Here is a 25,589-nt window from a genome sequence, read left to right on the forward strand (position 1 = left end):
ACTAAACTGAATTGAACTGAACATCTGCCATTTTTCAGACTTTAGGTTACAGCTAAAATAATTTTTATCTCAAGTTTTATGAAATAACAGAGGCTGAAACATACAAATCCTGTTTGTAATCATGTTGGCCATTTAAAAAATAAAAAAAAAAACTTTAATCAAGAAAATTATACTCACCTTGCTAGAAAATAAAAAAAAAAGCTACCATTAAGTTGTTTTACAATACTTTAATTACAGTTGGAATTTACAATAACTAGATTTCACTGTATTTTGTTTTATTGCTTAATGCTTCTCTTTTAATTTTAAAGTAACAGATTACCTCCCCCAACCCCAGAAAAAATCCACATCAGCATTACAAAACAATTGGCCTTCAGAACATATTTTGTTTAGCAGCCAGAATGATTCTTAACCTTTGGAAGTGTTAATACCTTCATGCAGTACTTATCTGCTCAAGAAGACCACAATAGTTCCCCACACTGTTGCTTGCTGAGCACATAATACTGATATTCTGTTTTTATGTTATAAAACCCAGTTGTTGTTTAGTTATTCACTCATGTCCAACTTGGCGACACCACAGACTATACAGCCCACCAGGCTCCTCTGTCCATGGAATTTTCCAGGCAAGATTACTGGAGTGGGTTGCCATTTCCTATTACAGAGGATCTTCCTGACCCAGGGATCAAACATGTGTCTCCACATCTCCTGCATTGCAGGTGGATTCTTTACCACTGAGCCACTGTGGAAGCTCATAAAACCCAGTATTTACTTAGAAGAATTAGTTGCATTCAGGGAGAAAAAAAATCAAACTTTACATAAACTTGATATAAAATGTTACTAGTTACTTCTTATTTAAGAAAAACAGATCAAACCAAAAAGGTCTCATTATCATAAAACCCCTTACATAACAAATTATCAAACACATTTGTACATATGCTTGTACTATCTTCTTAAAATATTTTTATAAATAACCTAAAGTCTGATTTGGCAAATCATTCAACTGAAAACTGATTTTATTATACAGTCTTGACTCAACAGTAGTTTTCAGCTTTATTCATATATATATATATATATATATATATATATAGCATAAAAATTCCAAAACATTTGAAACAAATATTCTCAAACATTTGAGAAAAGATTAAATTAATATGGCGAATAAAATAACAAGTAACAAAGGTTTTCCCTAATCCTAGAGAATGAAGCAAAAAGAGAGATCTTATAAGACAAATTGGAGAAGAAGAAAAATTTGAAGTAAATTTGGCCTTGAACCTTTTTACATTGCTACTCCTTCAATTTACACAAGTTAAAGAATAAGAGAAGCTAATAACTATTTCTCAGTGGAAAAGGCTGCAAGGAAAGCAAAGCAGCTGAGTAGTGATGGAGAAAGTACAACAAAGAAAATAAAATTTATAGTTAAGATAATCAAGAAATGATGTCACAACTATTCTGAAGTTGAGAAATAGCAAGGAATAATCAATGAATTAGGAAAGCAATAATCTGCTGCATCTTTTTAAGTTATATACAAATAAAAGGCTTATTTTTATTAAAGCAAGAGTCTTAGCTGCACTTTGACGGGGTTATACAAAAATGTCACATCATCAACCTAAAGGGGTGGGATGGGGAGGGATAGGAGGAGGTTCCAGAGGGAAGGGATATGTGCATGAGTGAAGTGAGTGAAGGTCACTCAGTCGTGTCGACTCTTTGCAACCCCATGGACTATACACTGCATGGAATTCTCCAGGCCAGAATACTGGAGCGCATAGCCTTTCCCTTCTCCAGGGGATCTTCCCAACCCAGAGATCAAACCCAGGTCTCCTGTATTGCAGGTGGATTCTTTACTAGCTGAGCCACAAGGGAAGCCCAGATATATGCATACCTATGGATGAGTCATGTTGTTATATGGCAGAAACCAACATAACATTGTAAAGAAATTATCCTCCAATTAAAAATAATTTTTTAAAAAGTCACAGGATTAATCCCATCAACAGCCATGTTACTGCAATAAAGTTATTTATCAACATTAATTAAATTTGCTATCACCACATTATTGCAATATCAAAGAAACTGAGTCATTTCACTTCTTCATGAAAAATTACATTGATATGGTTACTGAAAGCTTTCAGTAATAAGGAGAAAAAAAAATTTTTAACAATTTCAACACAGAATAGAATGTTCAGAATCTTATATTTCATAAAAATATCAATAATCATGGTACCATCTTGGTCTATAAAGGATATTCTCCACAAAGAACTTGCAAGTGTTTTTTTTTTTTTTAAACACCATGAAAGGGACATTAGTTAAAGTTTCTCTCTGACACATTTTATAAAAAACCTATTAGTAACTTTGCCATAAAACTGATTTAAGGTAGTTGTGCTTTTTCAGAAACACTGAGAATAATCCAGTATTTAGTATTAATACTCAAATCAGCACACTGACATAATAGCAACATTTTATAGACTAGCTGCAATTTTCAGTAACTGTGTTACTGAACTGTGTTCACCAACTGTGTAGCAAAATTGTAGTGTTCTCCTAAGCCATATGCATGTCTCATATAAACAAGTATTAATAGGTCTTCTGGATATTCTTTACGAACAAAAATAGGAGGATAATCTGCCTGTATTACCTCTATTGGTTTTCATAAAATGTGAGATAGGGCTCTTAGCTCAAGTTGACCCCCTCCCCCATGAAGTTGCGTTTACAATATCATCACAGTACTTTCCAAACTCGTCTGGAGTATACATAGCTCCCATATTAGGATTTGTTAAAAATAGCAGAAAGTCTTCCACATGACTTTGCATATAGTTACCAGTTTGACATCTTAAGGCAGCCACAGTCAGAATGAAGTTCTATTCTTTCAGTTGATCTTCAATGGCTCTATACATACAGTGGCCATCAGATGGAATCTATTTAATTTCCAACTGTCTAGCTGCCAATGTTTGAGCAAGTTTTTCACCTTCTACATGTCTAACTCTGGTTAAGTTTTCAATATCAGCTTTGGCTATCCTTACTCCCACTCCTTTCCCAGTGTAGCTTTTTTGTCTTTACTCTCTTTAGAAGTCAACTTCAACTGATCCATCTCCCCTTTATGTTTCTGTTCCATTTCTGCCTCTAACTTAGCAACATCTTCTGTAAGCTGCTTCCTCCTCCTTTTGTCATTCCTGGGAAAAGCGATCTTCATACCCTATATTTTGGCTTGCAACTCCTTCTTTTTGCAATGCCTTCTCACCAGCTGTTCCTCTTCATCAAGCTCCTCAGTCAAGACTGCCTCCATGACGACCAGGTCTATCTTTAACTTTCTTAAAGAGATCTCTAGTCTTCCCCATTCTATTGTTTTCCTCTGTGTCTTTCACTGTTCACATAGGAAGGCTTTCTTATCTCTGCTTGTTATTCTTTGGAACTCTACACTTAGATGGGTATATCTTTCCTTTTATTCTTTGCCTTTCACTTCTCTTCTTTTCTCAGCTATTTGTAAGACATCCTCAGACAACCATTTTGCCTTTGTGCATTTTTTTCCCCTTGGTGATGGCTTTGCCTACTATTGCCTCCTGTGCAATAGTAGCTTCCCTGAGAGCTCAGTTGGTAAAGAATCTGCCTGTAATGAAGGAGACCCCAGTTTGACTCCTGGGTTGGGAAGATCTGCTGGAGGAGGAATAAGCTACCCACTCCAGTATTCTTGGGCTTCCCTTTAGGTTCAGCTAGTAAAGAATCCACCTGTAATGCAGGAAACCTGGGTTTGATCCCTGGGTTGGGAAGACCCCTGGAGAAGGGAAAGGCTATGCACTCCAGTATTCTAGCCTGGAGAATTCCATTGACTGTGTAGTCCATGGGGTCACAAAGAGTCAGACACGACTGGGCGACTTTCACTTTCACTTCCTGTACAGTATTATGAGCCTTCATCCATAGTTCTTCAGGCACTCTGTCTATCAAATCTAATCCCTTAAATCTATTTGTCACTACCACTGTATCATCTTAAGTGATTTAATTTGGGTCATACCTGAATTGCCTAGTGGTTTTCTCTACTTTCTTTGATTTAAGTCTGAATTTTGCAATAAAGGAGTTCATGATCTGAGCCAGAGTCAGCTCCTGGTCTTGTTTACTTGTTTCTGTTGACTGTATGGAGCTTCTCCATCTCTGGCTGCAAAGAATATAATCAATCTGATGTAGGTATTGACCATCTGGTGATGTCCATGTGTAGAGTCGGCTCTTACGTTTCTAGAAGAGATTGTTTGCTATGACTAGTGTGTTCTCTTGGCAAACCTCTGTTAATGTTTGCCCTGCTTGGTTTTGTACTCCAAGGCCTAATTTGCCTGTTACTCTGGGTATATTTTGAGTATCTATTTTTGCATTTCAGTCCCCTATCATGAAAGGTCTGTCTAGTCAACCTATGTTTTTTTCCAGTAGTCATGTGTGGATGTGAGAACTGGACCATACAGAAAGCTGTGTACCAAAGAACTGATGCTTTTGAACTGTGGTGTTGGAGAAGACTCTTGAGAGTCCTTTGGACTGCTAGGACATCAAATCTGTCAATCCTAAAGTAAGTCAGTCCTGAAAATTCATGGGAAGGACTGATGCTGAAGCTGAAGCTCTGATACTTTGGCCACCTAATGCGAAGAACTGACTATTGGAAAAGACCCTGACACTGTAAAAGACTGAAAAGCAGGAGGAAAAGGGGATCACAGAGGATGAGATGGTTGGATGGCATCACTGACTCAATGGACATGAGTTTGAGCAAGCTCCAGGAGTTGGTGATAGACAGAGAAGCCTGGTGTGCTGCAGTTCATGGGGTTGCAGAGTTGGACACAACTGAGCAACTGAACTGAAGTGAATCCCATATTCTGCAACATGGATGAACCTAAAGATTATTATGCTAAATGAAGTGAGCAATATAGAGACAAATATCATGTGCTATCACTTATATATGGAATCTTAAAAAAAAATGATACCAATGAACTTATATTCAAGATAGAAACAGATCCACAGACATAGAAGACAGACTTGTGGTTTACCAAAGGGGAAGTGAGAGGAGGATAAATTTGGAGTTTGGGATTAACATAAACACTATTACATATGAAACAGATAACCCCCACTTATCTCCTGCATAGCAAAGGAAACTATACTCAATTGTCAGGGAACATTTAACAGGAGGATTCCTGCATGCTGTTTTTTATTTTTCAAGGATTTTCTGTTTCTTATCAGTTCTTATTCCAAGAATGAGTAAAGCTGCATGGAGTTCTCAGGACTTAGGTCATGGGATGAGACATGCAGTGACTCTTTTCAGTGTCAGTGACCTTGTATGTATTAGACTATCCATATTGTGGCTACCGATAAAATTTCATCCTGTGTAATAGCTGAGTAATCATCTTACTAAGGATATATAAGCCTGCATTTCTGCTGGTAAAGAACCTTTGCTCCATCAGAGCTTGGGTCCCCGTGTCTTTCTCTCTTTATCTCTCTCTCTCTCTCTCCTCAGCTGATTCTTTGGAGTGCAGAGACCCATCTTGCTCACTCTCCTGCCTGGGCTTCTAAGACTGTCTTGAGAAGGTGCCCTGTGCCTTCACCCGCCTCGAGAGGGCGCCCGGTGCCTTCGTGAGAGATGCAAGTCCTGTGTCGAGTGCTTTAGTGGTTTTCTGCATAAACCAGGGAGTATCAGCTTCTCTCTCTCTCTTTATCATTGCCTCCAGACCGCCAAGTCCTGGTCCATTAAAGGACCCCAATAAGTGGTGCCCAAACAGGGACTCTGGTATACATGGCATTTCGGTCACAGGGACTTGGGACCTATTGAGGTCGGTAAGTACTAAGACATGGGTCAAACGGCTGGAAAGCCTCATCATTTCTCTATGTTACTTCACAATTTGTTTAAATCTCAGGGACTTTTGGTTGCGTGCCAATGACTACAGCCTTGCTTTCAAACAATGTTTAAATGTAATCCTTGGTTTCCTGATAAAGGCAGTTTTGATTTAGAAATTTGGCACCAGGTCAAAGACAATGCTAAATGAGCCACCAAGCAAAAAAAAAAAAAAAATTCCAGTTGATTTCTGACCATTTCAAGGTAAACTCTAGCCCTCCTAATATTCAACAACAGACAGAACACTTATCGCATGAATATAAATTAGATGATGAAACTTTACAAAAGGCCCAATTAAAACAACATAAAATATTTCAAAATTTTCTTACTAGCCCTGCACCGGCTGCTCCAAATGCTCCTCCTGCCAACAGGCACAACTCCAAAAGTCTCTCCTTTGTTGGAGAGGAACTCCCCAGGTCGGTAGGTGCCCAATATGCTACTGGAGATCAGTGGAGAAATAACTCGAGGAAGAATGAAGGAATGGAGCAAAGCAAAAACAATACCCAGTTGTGGATGTGATTGGTGATAGAAGCAAGGTCCAATGCTGTAAAGAGCAATATTGCATAGGAACCTGGAATGTTAGGTCCATGAATCAAGGCAAATTAGAAGTAGTCAAACAGGAGACGCCAAGAGTGAACGTCAACGTTCTAGGAATCAGCAAACTAAAATGGATTGGAATGGGTGAATTTAACTCAGATAATTATATCTACTACTGCGGGCAGGAATGCCTTAGAAGAAATGGAGTAGCCATCATGGTCAACAAAAGAGCCCGAAATGCAGTACTTGGATGCAATCTCAAAAACGACAGAATTATCTCTGTTCATTTCCAAGGCAAACCATTCAATGTCACAGTAATTCAAGTTATGCCCCAATCAGTAATGCTGAAGAAGCTGAAGTCGAATGGTTATATGAAGATCTACAAGATCTTTTAGAACTAACACTCAAAAAAGATGTCCTTTTCATTATAGGGGACTGCAATGCCAAAGTAAGAAGTCAAGAAACACCTGGAGTAACAGGCAAATATGGCCTTGGTATACGGAATGAAGCAGGGCAAAGGCTAATAGAGTTTTGCCAAGAGAACGCACTGGTCATTGCAAACACCCTTTTCCAACAACACAAGAGAAGATTCTACACATAGACACCACCAGATGGTCAACTCTGAAATCAGATTGATTACATTCTTTGCAGCCAAAGATGGAGAAGCTCTATACAGTCAGCAAAAACAAGACCAGGAGCTGCCTGTGGCTCAGATCATGAACTCCTTATTGGAAAATTCAGACTGAAATTGAAGAAAGTAGGGAAAACCACTAGACCCTTCAGGTATGACCTAAATCAAATCCCTTATGATTATACAGTGGAAGTGAGAAATAGATTTAAGGGACTAGATCTGATAGATAGAGTGCCTGATGAACTATGCGGAGGTTTGTGACATTGTACAGGAGACAGGGATAAAGACCATCCACAGGGAAAAGAAATGCAAAAAAGCAAAATGGCTGTCTGGGAAGACCTTACAAATAGCTGTGAAAAGAAGAGAAGCAAAAAGCAAAGGAGAAAAGGAAAGATATAAGCAACTGAATGCAGAGTTCCAAAGAATAGCAAGAAGAGATAAGAAAGCCTTCCTCAGCGATCAATGCAAAGAAATAGAGGAAAACAATAGAATGGGAAAGACTAGAGATCTCTTCAAGAAAATTAGAGATACCAAGGGAACATTTCATGCAAAGATGGGCTCAATAAATGACAGAAACGGTATGGACCTAACAGAAGCATATGATATTAAGAAGAGGTGGCAAGAATACATAGAAGAACTGTACAAAAAAAGATCTTCATGACCAAGATAATCACAGTGGTGTGATCACTCACCTAGAGCCAGACATCCTGGAATGGGAAGTCAAGTGGACCTTAGAAAGCATCACTTTGAACAAAGCTAGAGGAGGTGATGGAATTCCAGGTGAGCTATTTCAAATCCTGAAAGATGATGCTGTGAAAGTGCTGCACTCAATATGCCAGCAAATTTGGAAAACTCAGCACTGGCCACAGGACTGGAAAAGGTCAGTTTTCATTCCAATTCCAAATAAAGGCAATGCCAAGAATGCTCAAAGTACCGCACAATTGTGCTCATCTCACATGCTAGTAAAGTAATGCTCAAAATTCTCCAAGTCAGGCTTCAGCAATATGTGAACCGTGAACTTCCTGATGTTCAAGCTGGTTTTAGAAATGGCAGAGAAACCAGAGATCAAATTGCCAACATCCGCTGGATCATGGAAAAAGCAAGAGAGTTCCAGAAAAACATCTATTTCTGCTTCATTGACTATGCCAAGGCCTTTGACTGTATGGATCACAATAAACTGTGGAAAATTCTGAAAGAGATTGGAATACCAGACCACCTGACCTGCCTCTTGAGAAACCTATAGGCAGGTCAGGAAGCAACAGTTCGAACTGGACATGGAACAACAGACTGGTTCCAAATAAGAAAAGGAGTACATCAAGGCTGAATATTGTCACCCTGCTTATTTAATTTAGATGCAGTGTACATCATGAGAAATGCTGGGTTGGAAAAAGCACAAGCTGGAATCAAGATTGCTGGGAGAAATTTCAATAACCTCAGATATGCAGATGATCCCACCCTTATGGCAGAAAGTGTAGAGGAACTAAAAAGCCTCTTGATGAAAGTGAAAGTGGAGCGGGAAAATGTTGGCTTAAAGCTCAGCATTCAGAAAACTAAGATCATGGCATCTGGCCCCATCGCTTCATGGCAAATGGATGGGGAAACAGTAGAAACAGTGTCAGACTTTATTTTGGGGGCCTCTAAAATCACTGCAGATGGTGATTGCAGCCATGAAATTAAAAGATGCTTACTCCTTGGAAGGAAAGTTATGACCGGCCTAGATAGCATATTCAAAAGCAGAGACATTACTTTGCCAACAAAAGTCCGTCTAGTCAAGGCTCTGGTTTTTCCAGTAGTCATGTATGGATGTGAGAGTTGGACTGTGAAGAAAGATGAGTGCTGAAGAATGGATGTTTTTGAACTGGTGTTGCAGAAGACTCTTGTGAGTCCCTTGGACTTCAAGGAGATCCAACCAGCCCATTCTAAAGGAGATCAGCCCTGGAATTACTTTGGAAGGAATGATGCTAAAGCTGAAACTCCAGTACTTTGGCCACCTCATGCGAAGTGTTGACACGTTGGTAAAGACTCTGATGCTGGCAGGGATTGGGGCAGGAGGAGAGGGGGACGACAGAGGATGAGATGGCTGGATGTCATCACTGACTCGATGGACATGAGTTTGAGTGAACTCTGGGATTTGGTGATGGACAGGGAGGCCTGGCGTGCTGCAATTCATGGGGTCGCAAAGAGTCGGACATGACTGAGCGACTGAACTGTACTGAATGAAAGTTATGCTATTTTTTTGTTGTTGCTAGATTAGAAACTATTATTTTCCATACTGTAATCCAAAAAAAAAAAAAAAAGAAACAGCTAGAAAAATTACTTGCTTATGAGAGTAAAAATCAGGAAAGTCAAAGAACTATTGCTTCAGTTCATGAGACTGGGCCTATTATTGATTATTTAAAGCTTGTCACAATCTAGGATCAGAAACTGAAAAGATGCAAATGCTACCTGAAACAATGGCTACTGCCTTTAAAAAGAAAAATGAAGGATGCTTTACATGTGGAGATAAAAACTATTTAAAAGGAGACTACCCTAAGAAGGCTAATAAAACCCTCCAAGAATTCGCCCTCACTGCCATAGAGGAATACTCTGGGTCAAAGATTTTAAATTTAAAATTGATATTGATGGAAAACCTATTCCAGGGAACTCCAAACAGGGGACCCCCAGGTCCCCTACAACAAAAACCAAGGGCAAATTCTATCTTTTCTCTCAAACCCTCAACATCCAGCAATGCTACCGTTAATATACCAGCCCTAGATGATTTTTTTCCTTTACCCTTAAGCAGTCCCTTCTAGAGTACCTACCGGACTTTTTTGGACCCCTTTCCCCAAAAACCTTCAATCTTTTATTTGGCTGATCTAGTTTGGCTTCTAAAGGAATTACTGTTCACCCTGGAATAATTGATTCAAATTATAAAGGAGAAATTCAAATTATGATATCATCTCAGATTCTACAACAATCAAAAAGGTGGACAAAATTGCTCAATTACTTCTTTTGCCTTACATTTCTATTAACTCCTCTAATAATGTATGGACAGACAGATTTAACAGTACAGATCAAAAACAATCCTTATGGACATCATTGGTATCTGAATATGCCTGACCAAATATAAATATCAAAATTAATAATAAAAGATTTTCTGGTCTCCTCAACACTGGATCTAGTATTACTATTATTTCCAAACACTTATGGCCCAAATCCTGGCCTATACAAAAGGTCTCTTGCCAAATTGCAAAAATTTCTCAAGCCAAAGTACAAAAAATTTATCAAAATGTTTAGATCTACCCATATGAAGGACAAAAAGGCCAACATACAACATTAAGACCTTATGTGATAAATATACCCCTTAATCTAATAGAAAGAGACTTACTTATACAATGGCAAGCTCAGACATATATCTCATATTTTTCCTAAGGGCCACTGCTCATTTAACAAACAAAACAATTATTAAAATAACTTGGAAGAATGACAAGCCTATTTGGACACAGCAATTGCCCCTTACAAAAGATAAATTATAGTCTACTAAAAAACTTATAGACACACAATTAAAATTAAAACAGATTGAGGAATCTTACTCTCCTTAGAACTTTCCTATTTTTATTATAAAAAAGAAATCTGGCAAATGGTATCTCTTAACAGACCTTAAAAAAGTTAATGAATCTATGAAACCTATAGATACATTACAACTAGAGATCCCATCACCTATTACTATTCCTCAAAATTGACATTTTATTATTACTGACTTACAAGATTGCCTTTTTAATATACCTTTACACTCTTTAGACTAGGAGAGATTCACTTTCTCTCTCCCTTATCCTAATCATATCAGGCCTCATAAAATATTTCAACAGACTATATTACCTCAAAATATACTTAACAATCCTAATATTTGTCAAAAATTTTGTAGCCAAGGCTTTACATCCAATGTGACAACAATTCCTTCATGCATATATCATTAATAATATACTGTAACTACAAAAAGGAGAAATGATATTTTTGACACTGAATGGCCATGGTATTCTTTAGACTCCAGAAAAAACTGATTAAAATAAAATCTTTTTTGAAATTACAAAACTGATTCTTCTTACACATACAGTTAAGAAAAGGTTAACTTGTTAAAATACTTTTTTGAAGCTCCAATTCTGCCTGGAAAACAAAACAGGTCTAAGAAAAAACCTAAAGTTAACTTTTATCATGTCCTTGATATGCACAACCCACTCTATCTGGGATTCCAGCCATAAACAAAATTGGTGACAAAAAACAAATTTAAAATGGAAAAGATATTTCAAGTGAAAAACTATGCCTATCTATGTCTCAATGTATGTCTTTGTTTTTGGATAATATGAAGTTAATGAGCTCTATTTAAATTTAGGTTCACGTAAACTAAAAAATATTCAATATTAAATATAATGTTTATTTAAATATAAATATAATTTAAATATAATTGTTTGCTAATCTAATTAAGACATGTCTTAAATCACCAACATTATATAATACTTTTATTATGCCTAGGTTTAAGATAAACTAAATTTGTCAACGAAAATGTAACTTTTAATATATATATATTATATATATATAAATAAATAAATATAAAAAATATAAAATAAATTACTTGCTTATGAGAGTAAAAATCTGGAATGTCAAAATAAAAAAATAAATAAAAAAATAAAAAATAATAAAAATAAATATAAATAAATAAATAAATATAAATATATAAATGAGATGAAAACTTTTAAACTCTATTAAAATAATTATACTTTTAATATAATAATCTACTATTATAATCTAAAATAATCTCTTAGGATTGGGGTAACTTAAGTTTCTGGAGGTATACTAAACTAAATAACAAAAGTTTATTAAATAGCTAGGTCATTTCCAAATGAAATAAGATTTTAAAACATTAATTACTGAACATTAACTTCCTCTTACAAATAGTTTTTCTTATAGAAAAACTAAAGAGATTTTAGAATATTAATAAATATATATTATAATATATAATATGATATAAATGTATTCACCAATCTATAAAATACTAACATACAAGACACTTCATAGTTGCTAAAGAAAAATAAGATGTATACTTTTAATAAAAACATATAAGATATGGCAAATAAAAAGATAAATACAAAAATATAAAAAAGGTTTATGACAAATAAAAAAAAATTTATGACAAATAGATTTAACCCATTACCCTGAACTTTATTCCTCTTCCATCTTACATGTCTTGATCAGTACAAATTCTTCTTTTATATGGGCCACGCCTCTCCAAGGTAAAACTACAGAACATGTTATAACCTACCTATCAACTTACCTTACAATAATGAAAACACCTAATTCTATAAAAACAGACAATGGCCCTGCCTATATTTCTAAACAAAGTCAAACAACTTTTACATTCATTCTCTATTAAACAGATTACAAACATTCCTTATAATCCACAAACACAAGACATAATTAAACAAACACATTACACACTGTAACTACAAATAAAAAATTAAATAAAAAGATATACATAAAAAAATTTAAAAAAAAGACACCATTTGCCAAATAAGTTATTTGTTCCTAAGATTATCAAAAATACAAAATATTCACCTTCTTTTCAGGTCTATCTTAAAAATATAATCATCTTACTTGACACACTAAACAGAGAGATTCAACAGCTACCAGGCTGTACTTCTTTCCCAAGGACAAGGTCAAATATATTTGGATATGAACAACGTTTCATTTATCAAGTTGTTTTGCACCAGCTTTTCAATAATTTCACTTAAAAAAATGTTTGAGTGTTTACTCCTAATCCTTTGCCCCAAATAACACAAACCACTTAAAACACAGTCAGATCCCATTTCTCTTTATATCAAAAAAAAATGTATACACTAAATTACAAAAAAAAAAAAAAAAAAAAAAATCAACCCATTAATTCAAAACCACAGCCAAATACCAATCCCAAACAGATTTCTAGATGATTTTTTTTTTCTTTTAGACTAAAATATTTCCTAAAAATATTTTCATCATTGTTGTTTTCCTTTCTTTCTATAACTATTGTTAAGATAGCTTTATTTATTTAAAATTTTTTAAACTTACCACAAAGAGATATTTTGACAAAAACAAAAAAAAAAGTTTTAAAACATTAAAAGACATCTCCCTTCCTTTGCCCATTTGATATCAAAACGGGTTAACTAATCTATAAAAATCTAAAAACTAATCTTACAGAGAAAGAGATATGCTTCTGTTTCTCCAGATAGATCCAATGCATTCATATAACTTCCTCTTCAAAAGATTCAACCTAAGGGGGCCCCCAACATTCAGACTAAAAACGATACAACAAAAACCTCAGGAAAAAAAGAATTCCAATACAAGCATGGCGACTTTAAAAATTTCCAAAAAACACCACACTCAACGTCATCAACCTTATGATCTCCCTACATGGAGACAGATAGAAACCCTTACTAATCAAGCTGAAAATCTGATTTCTCAACAAGAAATGTCTCAGAATCCTGAAAATATTTTTCTTCACTATGCTTGCTTTGCTTGCTTTTGCTTCCCCCACTCAGACTGACTTGATTGGTCACACTTAATGGGCTTATGTACCTAACCCCCCCTTTTTATTATAGGTTATAAAATAGACAGATATAAGACCAATCGTATCCACTAATGACTCAACACATATGCCCCCTCCTTGGAACTTAGAGGAGCCCTCTCATCTTAAAAAAAAAAAGAAAAAGAAAAACTAATTAATATCTCTCTAGGTTATAAAGTCCTTCCTTTGTATATGGGCCCAAGAAAATTAAACATAAATGTTAGCCGACAAACTTGGGCTTTCGCCCTGCCTCTAAAAGAAGACTTTCAGACACTGCTTAGATTATTTACTGCCCTTTCTTTGTCCATAAACCATGTTTATACTACTGAAACTTTAGAGAAAAAATTCAGAAAAGAACAAAAAACACTATGCAAAGGGTTTACTAATAATAACTTTAAATATATTACTATTCATTGGGACAAATGTCAGGCCAAATCAGAAAAAATAATGTTAATGTCTAATCATACAATTGTTATTTGGAGACCCCATAATATATGCTTATCTAACTGCTCAAATGATATTAACAACACTGTGTGTGATATTGTTACTCAAATAACATAAAAGGTTACTAATACTACAATAGAACATTACCATGACAGAGGACTCCTTGGGTGACTTGATGGTGAAATGGCCCCCTGTCGTCCTCAAATCGTCCTTGATAAACAGATTGGGTCTAAACAATGAGACATCTAAAAACTTGTTACAAACACCGAAAAACTTAGGACTTAGACTGGACATTTCACAGAGACCAATCATAGTCATAAAAACTATTTCTTTCATCATAATCAATCATATTTTGTACAAGCCTACAATACCAGACCACCTGACCTGCCTCTTGAGAAACCTGTAGGCAGGTCAGGAAGCAACAGTTAGAACTGGACATAGAACAACAGACTGGTTCCCAATAGGAAAAGGAGTATGTCCAGGCTGTATTTGTCACCATGCTTATTTAACTTATATGCAGAGTACATCATGAGAAACGTTGGGCTGGAAGAAGCACAAGCTGGAATCAAGATTGCTGGGAGAAATATCAATAACCTCAGATATGCAAATGACACCACCCTTATGGCAGAAAGTGAAGAGGAACTAAAAAACCTCTTGATGAAAGTGAAAGAGGAGAGTGAAAAAGTTGGCTTAAAGCTCAACATTCAGAAAACGAAGATCATGGCATCCAGTCCCATCACTTCATGGCAAATAGATGGGGAAACAGTGGAAACAGTGTCAGACTTTATTTTGGGGGGGCTCCAAAAATCACTGCAGATGGTGACTTCAGCCATGAAATTAAAAGATGCTTACTCCTTGGAAGGAACGTTTTGACCAACCTAGATAGCATATTCAAAAGCAGAGACATTACTTTGCCAACAAAGTTCCGTCTAGTCAGGGCTATGATTTTTCCAGTAGTCATGTATGGATATGAGAGTTGGACTGTGAAGAAAGCTGAGCACCGAAGAATTGATGCTTTTGAACTGTGGTGTTGGAGAAGACTCTTGCGAGTCCCTTGGACTACAAGGAGATCCAACCAGTCCATTCTAAAGGAGATCAGTCCTGGGTGTTCTTTGGAAGGACTGATTGATGCTAAAGCTGAAACTCCAATACTTTGGCCACCTCATGTGAAGAGTTGACTCATTAGAAAAGAAAAGACTCTGATGCTGGGAGGGATTGGGGGCAGGAGGAGAGGGGATGACAGAGGATGAGATGGCTGGATGGCATCACTGACTCGATGGACATGAGTTTGAATGAACTCTGGGAGTTGGTAATGGACAGGGAGGCCTGGTGTACTGCAATTCATGGGGTTGCAAAAAGTCAGACACGACTGAGTGACTGAACTGAACTGAACTGATGTTCCACTTCCTTTTGGTATAGCTATAGGAAATTTGCAATTCGATAAGACTTTATGTTCTATAACTTACATAAATTGTAAATTGTATACTTGTCTTAACTCCTCTATTTCCTTAAAAAATGACTCCCTTTTGATTCTTTGATCTCAACATAATCTCTGGTTACCAATAAATCGCCAGCAGCCCTGGGAAAAACGTCCCATGGCTTCCTGGTTACTTACTAAATTGCTCTGGCGATCTAAACAATTCATTAGATGGCTGATTTTTGACATTTTGAAATTAATAGCTATTTACGCCACTGCTGCTGTCACTGGTGTTGTTTTACAAGCCTCAATTCAAACACATAATTTTATTCAAAATTAGACTAAAGATGCCCATATTATACAGGCCACTTAGGCTCAGATAGATGAAGATATTCAAGATAAAATATGAAAACTAAAACCAGCCATCAAATGGGTTAGAAATCAATTAATAGATGTACAAAACAGATAATGCTAAAATGTGATTAAAATTCTACTCAATTTTGTGTTACTCCTGTTCATTTCAATAATAATGCTTACAACTAGAAACAAATCAAATTTCATTTACAAAACATACATAATAATGCCTCTCTAAATGTACAATTATTACAAAAAAAATTTAAAACCTTTTCTAATAATCTGCCCTCTTCCACTAATTTAAAAACTTTACATGAACAACTAGCTGATCAATTATCTGGGCTAGACCCACACAGATGGTTTCAAAACATTACTCACAACATCGGGTCTAAAACTGTAATTTTGGTAATTGTCCTAACAATTATATTTGTCATCTACCATTGCCTTCATGCCAAGATTGTTAAAACTAAACAAACTCTAATTTTAAAACTCTTTTTACAAATATTATAAATAAATAAGGGGGAATTATCAGGGAGTGTTTAACAGGAGGATTCCTAAGTGCTGTTTCTCACAAGTCCTTTGTTTTTTTAAGCGGAACAGCAGGCTGCTCCCAGGAACTGAGGTCATTGTGTGAGACAGGACTCAGTCTCCTTTAGTAAACATTCTCTTTACAACAAATTCAATTAATCAAGACCCTTTTTACAAATATAATAAATAAGGGGGAATTTTCAGGGAACATTTAACAGGAGGATTCCTGCATGTTTTTGTTTTTTGTTTGTTTTTTTGTTTGTTTGTTTTTCTATTTCTCAAGGATTATCTGTTCCTTATCAGTTCCTATTCCAAGAATGAGTAAAGCTGCATGGAGTTCTCAGGACTTAGGTCATGGGATGAGACATGCAGTGACTCTTTTCAGCGTCAGTGACCTTGTATGTATTAGACTATCCATATTGTGGCTGTTGATGAAATGTCATCCTGTGTAATAGCTGAGTAATCATCTTACTAAAGATATATAAGCCTGCGTTTCTGCTAATAAAGCACCTTTGCTCCATCAGAACTTGGGTCCCCACGTCTGTCTGTCTTTCTCTCTCTCTCTCTCCTTGGCTGATTTTTTTTCCTTTTTTTTTTTTTTTTTTGTCTCTCTCTCCTTCGCTGATTCTCTTGGAACACGGAGACCCGTCTTGCTCACTCTCCTGCCCGGGCTTCTAAGACTCTCTCTAGAAGGTGCCCTGTGCCTTCACCCGCCTTGAGAGGGCGCCCGGTGCCTTCGTGAGAGACACAAGTCCTGTGTCGAGGGCTTTATTGGTTTTCTGCATAAACCAGGGAGTATCAGCCTCTTTCTATCTCTTTCACTTTCTTATCGTCGCCTCCGGACCGTCAGGTCCAGGTCCATTAAAAGACCCCAACACTCAACATTTTGAAATAACCAACAAGGGAAAATAATCTGAAAAATATAGATATACAGGTATGTGTAACTGATTCACTTTGTTGTACACCTGAAACTCACAAAAAAACTGTACAACTAATACTTCAATGAAAATTAATTTTTAAAAAATCACAATGAGATATTGCCCCAAACCTGATACAATGGCTATTATAAAAAAGAAAATAGACAACCAGTGCTAACAAGGATGTGGGGGAAAGTGAATCCTAGTTCACTGTTGGTAGGAATATAAATTTGTACAGCCACTATGAAAAACAGCATTCCTCAAAAAAAATCACGTTCCTCAAAAAATTAAAAATACAACTACCATATGATCCAGCAATTCCACTTTTGGGAATATATCAATAGGAAACAAAATGACTACTTGTAAAAGATATATGCATCCCAATGTTCATAGTAGCATTATTTACAACAGCTAAGGGACAGAAATAATCTAAGTGCCCATCAACCAATGAATAAAGAAGCTGTAATATATACTGGATGGTGTTTTGCTTAGTGAAGTAAGTCAGACAGACAAAGCCAAATACTGGATGTTTTCACTTACATCTTGAATCTAAAAAATAAAAAGAATGAAGATAACAAAAACAGGAACAGATTCATAGATACATTGAACATTTAGACTAGTGGTTACTATTAAGGAGGGGGATGGGGGAGGGGCAAAATATAGAAGAAGATTAAGAGGTACAAAGTACTAGGTAAAAAATAAATAAGTTACAAGGATGTAATATATAGCACAGGGAATATAGCTAATATTTTATAACTTTGAAAGTGAAAGTCTCTCAGTCATGTCCAACTCTTTGCAACCCCATGGACTATAAAGTCCATGGAATTCTCTAGGCCAGAATACTGGCGTAGGTAGCCTTTCCCTTCTCCAGGGAATCTTCCCAACCCAGGGATCAAACCCAGGTCTCCCACACTGCAGGCAGATTCTTTACCAGCTAAGCCACTAGGGAAGTCCAAGAATACTGGAGTGGGTAGCCCATCCCTTCTCCAGCAGATCTTTCCGACTCAGGAATTGAACCAGGGTCTCCTGCATTGCAGGCAGATTCTTTACCAACTGAACAAGTGAGCCCTAATAAGCTGCTGGAGTCATCCGCTCTGGTCTTGGTGGGGAACCGACACCAGAGGGCAGCTTACAAGTAGCTGCTGCTGCTGCTGCTAAGTCGCTTCAGTCGTGTCCTACTCTGTGCGACCCCATAGACGACAGCCCACCAGGCTCCCCCGTCCCTGGGATTCTCCAGGCAAGAACACTGGAGTGGGTTGCCATGTCCTTCTCCAATGCATGAAAATGAAAAGTGAAAGTGAAGTCGCTCAGTCGTGTCCGACTCTTAGCGACCCCATGGACTGCAGCCCACCAGGCTCCTCCATCCATGGGATTTTCGAGGCAAGAGTACTGGAGTGGGGTGCCATTGCCTTCTCTGGCTTACAAGTAGAGGTGGGCCCAAAACCAAAGCAGAGCACCAGGGGCTGTGTAAGCAAAGAGGAAGGGAATTCACACCTGTAGCCACAGATGCAGCAGATTAAATCCCCCCAATTAGCCAGAGAGTGTGGACTTTGGGGGCAACTGTGGATTTCAAAGCAAGTACAAGCTGAAGTAAGGCTAGATAGGGTAGCTGGCTGCAAACTGTCCGACCCCAGAGGTAAATATGCCTGGTGACCACCAAAGGCAGCATGAGCACGAGAGGTGAAAACAGAGGCAACTATAGTTTACAATCCAAGAGGGAGAAACGCAAGCTGATTTGGCACTGCCAAAGCCAAGTGTGAGCTGACCCTATAGCACCTATAGCATGTGCAGAGACCTTCATAGAAATATTGGAGGACTTCCTGAGTAGGCAGATTAGCTGGTGCTCACTGTGTGAGAAGACAATAGAGGACTCAGGAGGACATTCTACTTACTATCACTCTCTGTATATATATTTTTGTTTCTCTTTTTATGTTATTTTTCTTCATATTGTTCTAATGTTCTTTATTATTCCTTTAATTTTTTTTTAACTTTGCTGTTGTTGTTTAGTCACTAAATTATGTCCAACTCTTTTGTGACCCCATAGACTGTAGCCTGTCAGGCTCCTCTGTCCATGGGATTTCCCAGGCAAGAATACTGGAGTGTGTTGTCATTTCTTTCTCCAGGGGATCTTCCCAACCCAGGGATTGAATCCAGGTCTCTTGCATAGCAGGTAGACACTTTACCACTGAGCCATCAGGGGATCTCAATATAACTTACTGTTTTTTAAATATATTAATGTTTCCTATCTTTATAGTACCCTTTATTTATATTTCATATTTTCCATACTTTTCATTTTGTAGTTTTGCTAGTCTAGTTTTTAGTATTCATTTGCACCTATGGTTGGTTAATTGTTTTGATTGCTTCCCTGGTAGCTCAGCTGGTAAAGAATCCACCGGCAATGCAGGAGACCCCAGTTTGATTCCTGGGTTGGGAAGATCTGCTGGAGGAGTGATAGGCTACCCACTCCAGTATTCTTGGGCTTCCCTAGTGGCTCAGCTGGTAAAGAATCTGCCTGCATTGTTAGAGACCTGGGTTCGATCCCCTGGGTTGGGAAGATCCCCAGAGAAGGAAAGCCTACCCACTCCAGTATTCTGGTCTGGAGAATTCCATGGACTCTGTGGGGTCACCAAGACACTACTGAGTGACTTTCATTTTCACTTATTGGCTTGATTGCTCTCTTCTTTTTGATTCCTGTTTTTATTCTTATTTTCTTTTTATTCAACCCTTTTCATCAGTATGTGAGTTTCTTTGGGTGTTCTTGGCTGTTGAATGTTGATTTCAGCATCTGTCTTGAGGTTTTGTCTTCTGTGCTGTGGCTTGTGGCATCTTGGTGCTACAGTAAGCCTGAATCTCTTAGGTGGGAGACCCGAGGCTAGGACTTTGGCTCACCAGAGAACTCCCGACCCAATGGAGCATTAATTGGTCAGAGCTCTCAAAGGCTTTCATCTCAACACTGAGGCCAGCCCCCACCCAAAGGCCAATATACCTCACGGCAAACCTTCAGTAAAACAGGAACATAACCCTGCCCATTAGTAGAGACAGACTGTCCAAAGCCAAACAAAGCCAATAGAAACTCCCAAAACTATATTACTGAACACAGCATTGCCCTTCAGAGAGACAAGATCCAGCTTTATTCACCAGAACACAGACATAAGTCCCCCCAATCAGGGAACCTTCACAAGGCACTGGCCCATCCCCACCCACAGGGGAAAGATTCCACAATTAAGAAGAACTATGACCTTCCAGTCTACATAAAGAAAACCCCAAACACAAATTAAACAAAATGAATTAAATTAAGCAAAATGAAAAGATACATAAACATGCAGCAGATGAAGCAGCATGGTAAAACTCCACAAGACCAAACAAATGAAGAGGAAACAGGCAGTCCACCAGAAAAAGAATTCAGAGTAATGATAGTAAAAATGATCCAAAATCTAGAAAATAAAATGGAGGAACAGATAAATAGAATGGAGTCATGGATTAAGAATATACAAGAAATGTTTAACAAAGAACTAGAAGAAATTAACAATCAGCAATAAACAACACAATAACTGAGATTAGAAATATACTAAAAGGAACCAATAGCAGATACCTGAGGCAGAATGATGGGTAAGTGAGCTGGAAGATGGAATGGTGGAAATAATTTAAGTGGAACAGAATAAAGGAGAAAAAATAGAAAAGAAATGAGAACAGTCTCAGAGAGTGCTGGGACAACATTAAGCACATCAACATTCAAATTATAGGGGTCCCAAAAGAAGAAGAGAAAAAGAAGGGGTATGAGAAAATATTTGAAGAGATTATAGTAGAAAATCTCCCTAACATGGGAAAGGTAATAGCCACTCAAGTCCAGGAAGTTCAGAGCATCCCATACATGATAAATCCAAAGAGAAATACACCAAGACACATATTAATCAAACTAATGAAAATTAAACACAAATAAAAAATATTAACAGCTGCAAGGGAAAAGCAACAAAAACATACAAGAGGATCCCCGTAAGGCTAACAGCTGATCTTTCAACAGAAACTCTGCAGGCCAGAAGGGAGTGGCCGCATATACTTAAAGTGAGAAAAGAAAAACACCTACAACCATGGTTACTCTACCCAGCAAGGATTGAGAGGGCAACAGGCAGGAAGGGCAGGGGTCCCCAAATGGAGGAAATAGGCTGAAAGTTTCAGACATTTTTTTTTTCTCTCTCTTAAGTGGCAGGAGGAAACAAACTAGTGTTCTATTTTTTTCCCCTTCTCTATACAAATTTAAAAAGAGGTTTCTCTTAAAATTCTGTGTTGCCATAATGACACCTGGTTCCACCTGAATTTAACTTTTCTCAAACCTTGAGCTAATCAATGCATTTTTCCTTATGGAAATGTTTGTCTTAAGCTAAGTTAATGTAATATGTATTTATATGGAAATTTGCTTTTCTTCAAGATTCATGTCAATCATTTTATGGCACAGGATGACTCACCTGGTGCCAATGTTATCTCAAAATGCATGTTGTGGGTGAGGGGCCTGGTGCCATTCTGAGTTTTGAGATATTTCCTGTCTTTAATTAGCAGACTGCTAGTAGCTATATAACATCTGGCTAAAGACTAGCAGGGGGGCATTCTCTCTGCCCCCTTCTAATGCCTATGTCAGTAGCTTTCTCTATCTCTTTTACACTTTAATAAAACTTTATTACACAAAAGTTCTGAGTGATCAAGCCTCGTCACTGGCCCTGGATTGAATTCTTCTCCTCCAGAGGCCAAGAATTCAATCGTCTTTCGTGGTTTAGCAATAACCTTTCATCTTGGGATCTCATCCGGGATTCTTCAGGACAAGATAAGGATCCTTGGAGCTCTAGTTCTTTGTTGTACCAACAGATTTTCTCCTGTACTTTACTAACTCTACAGTGTACTTGTGTGAATGAATGACACGCCCTGTGAGAAGCAAGTGAGGGGCCCTGCTCTGCGGTTCTGCAGTGACCTCATACGGCTTATGGCAGAAACCTGTCGGGGGATTATACCAATCTGCCAATGCCAAGAGGCGCCCAAAGTCTTCTTCAGGGAGCAGCCAGAAATGGGCAAAGCGTGTGGACCGAACTCTCCTTTCTTGGTCAAACTTTCTGATCTCTTTGACCATTTTGTAACTTGCCAGGAATTAGAACTACTAGCCTAATGTGTAGGATCATAGACTTTCAAGGGACTTGTGATCTATGCTGTTACTGTGTACTGTTGCTTAGGTCCCAAACTTGGATTGGTAGTCAGGAAGCACCTAGCCTTACTAGGAGTCGAAAGTTCAGAAGCCAGATGGAGCTCTACCTTCAAGAGCATCTCTGAGGTTAAAGGTTACTCAGATCGGAAGTGCAATGGGCTTCTTCCTTTGATAACACTAGCTCTTAATGGATTAGAGGAGGCTTTCCAGTGGCTTTTGTCCAAACTCCTTAGACATTCTTTCTGTGTAATCTGTGGGAATGAATGGAAGGGCTGGTCCTAATAACTCAAGGAAAAAATCACTTTTTCCTCACTGGCCAGCCTTTCACCATCTCTTTTGGTACTGCTTATTCTGGTGTGGTGAAGCTCAGAAGGAACATCTTGGTTTTATTTTCATGCCAATCTTATTGTGGTCAGGAATATACTCAGGGTCAGGCACAGGCACTCAGGTGACGAATGTTTACCCCAGTGGTCTTAGCTTGGAAGGCATTCTGGAAGGTTACTCTGATTGTACCCCAAGTGGCATCAGAGGCAAGCAAGGTTTTCATGGTGAGGAACTGGACATCAATCTGGGATGTCATCAAGTCTACCGCTGGTGCATCTCCATCCCACCCCAGTGGTAGAACCAGGAGGGATGAGTATGGCGCTTTATGTCAGTAAGGGACAAACTAACTCCAGCCAGGGAAGGAAAGCTTTGGTGTAAAGTCTGTCTATACCCCTATCTAGAGCAGGGAGGGACCCCTCCAATAGAAAGATGGCACTGGTTGCATTTTTTCTTTCTTACAGATGGGAGCTAACAATTCCAGCCTCACTCCTTTGAAGCGTATCCTGAAAAATGGGGATAGATTTGATCCCCAGAGCTTAAAGAAGACACACCTGATCTTCTTGTGTGACACTGCATGGCCATGGTATCCATTGGAGGACGGCGAGTGGTGGCCAGTTGGAGGGTCTCTTAATTATAATTATCTTTTACAATTAGACTGGTTCTGTAGAAAAGAAGGGAAATAGGTAGAAGTATCATACATATGTTGCCCTTTTTCTCTCTGCGAGATATGCCAGGCTTATGTCCTAAGGGTACAGATTGGGGTATAAAACCTTCAGCTCCTTCCTGTCCTACTTTGCCCCCATACCTGGGGCTCCAAAAAGAGCAAACTGAAAGTCTTCCCCCCTCCCAGGAAGAGTGGCCTTGGTCTCAGTAAAAACGCAAACTGAGATTCAAACTGCCTACATAGAGGTCCAAACAACCCATGTCTCAGTACAACCTCAGGCTACCCTGGTTTCAATAGAAACTCAGACAATCAAAGTAAGAGAAGCTCAGACTGCAAAAACTAAGGGTGAAATGCAGGATGAGATGGAAGACAGGAGACAAAGAGATAAAGGAAAGCAGGTTTCTCCAATCTTCCCTGGGATCATATGCAAAGAGCAGACAGAGAGGCTGAGGAACATCCACACAAGCTGTTGCCTCTTCATGAAGCACCCACCAGGAGAAACAATCAGTCTATGAGAGTTAATAAGCCCTTTTCTTATCAAGAAATTTAAAAAATCAAGGAGGATCTGGTAGACTATTTACAGGACCCAGAAAAATATATTAGAGCTTTTAAAGGTATTACTCTGCTTTATGACCTTACTTGGAAGGATGTGATATATATCTTGGGACAAACATGGACTCCCAACTCAAAAACTCGAGTTTTGAGGAAAGCAGTTGCCTATGGAAGATGAATGGCTTGGTAATTAATCAGTAGAGAAGAGGAAGGACGAGATAGCTGCCCTCCCCATTGGGAATTAGGCAGTCCCAACTATAGAACCATATTGGGACTATAACACAGCTAAAGGAAAAACATCTATTTCTCCTTTATTGACTATGCCAAAGCCTTTGACTGTGTTGATCACAATAAACTGTGGAAAATTCTGAAAGAGAGGTGAATACCAGACCACCTGACCTGCCTCTTGAGAAACCTATATGAAGGTCAGGAAACAACAGTTAGAAGTGGACATGGAACAACAGACTGGTTCCAAATAGGAAAAGGAGTACGTCAAGGCTGTATATTGTCACCATGCTTATTTAACGTATATGCAGAGTACATCATGAGAAATGCTGGGCTGGAAGAAGCACAAGCTGGAATCAAGATTTCTGGGAGAAATATCAGCAACCTCAGATATGCAGATGACACAACCCTTATGGCAGAAAGTGAAGAGGAACTAAAAAAAAAACCTCTTGATGAAAGTGAAAGAGGAGAGTGAAAAAGTTGGCTTAAAACTCAACATTCAGAAAACGAAGATCATGGCATCTGGTCCCATCACTTTATGGCAAATAGATGGAGAAACAGTGAAAACAGTGTCAGATTTTATTTTGGGGGGCTCCAAAGTCACTGCAGATGGTGATTACAGCCATGAAATTAAAAGACGCTTACTCCTTGGAAGGAAAGTTATGACCAACCTAGACTGCATATTAAAAAGCAGAGACATTACTTTGCCAACAAAGTCCATCTAGTCAAGGCTATGGTTTCTCCAGCGGTCATGTATGGATGTGAGAGTTGGACTGTGAAGAAAGATGAGCACTGAAGAATACATGCTTCTGAACTGTGGTGTTAGAGAAGACTCTTGAGAGTCCCTTGGACTGCAGGGAGATCCAACCAGTACATTCTAAAGGAAATCAGTCCTGGGTGTTCATTGGAAGGACTGATGCTAAAGCTGAAACTCCAATACTTTGGCCACCTCATGCGAAGAGTTGACTTATTGGAGAAGACTTTGATGCTGGGAGGGAATGGGGGCAGGAGGAAAAGGGGACGACAGAGGATGAGATGGCTAGATGGCATCACCGACTCAATGGACATGAGTTTGAGTGAACTCCGGGAGTTGGTGATGGACAGGGAGGCCTGGCGTGCTGCAATTCATGGGGTTGCAACGAGTCAGACATGACTGAGCGACTGAACTGAACTGAAAGGAAGATGGGATCAGAGTCATTTTGTCAGATGTATTCTTGAACGACTCAGGCAAGCACATGCTAAGACTTTAAACTATGCTAAATTGGCAAATATAGAACAGGAGGAGAAGGAAGCTCCTGGTAAATTCCTAGATAGGCTGAGAGAAGCCCTTCGCAGATTCACTGAGATTGATCCCGAAATTGAAGTGGGGAGAGTGATCTTAAAAGATAG

The 25,589-nt window shown here is 38.3% G+C and overlaps 1 pseudogene; it reads right to left on the reverse strand.

The window, feature by feature from the left end:
* Nucleotides 1-2,482: 2,482 nt before the first annotated feature.
* LOC129640153 (deubiquitinase OTUD6B-like) lies at nucleotides 2,483-8,432 on the reverse strand (annotated as a pseudogene).
* Nucleotides 8,433-25,589: the final 17,157 nt, after the last annotated feature.

Source organism: Bubalus kerabau, chromosome X (genome assembly GCF_029407905.1).
Source record: "Bubalus kerabau isolate K-KA32 ecotype Philippines breed swamp buffalo chromosome X, PCC_UOA_SB_1v2, whole genome shotgun sequence".
NCBI lineage: Eukaryota > Metazoa > Chordata > Mammalia > Artiodactyla > Bovidae > Bubalus > Bubalus kerabau.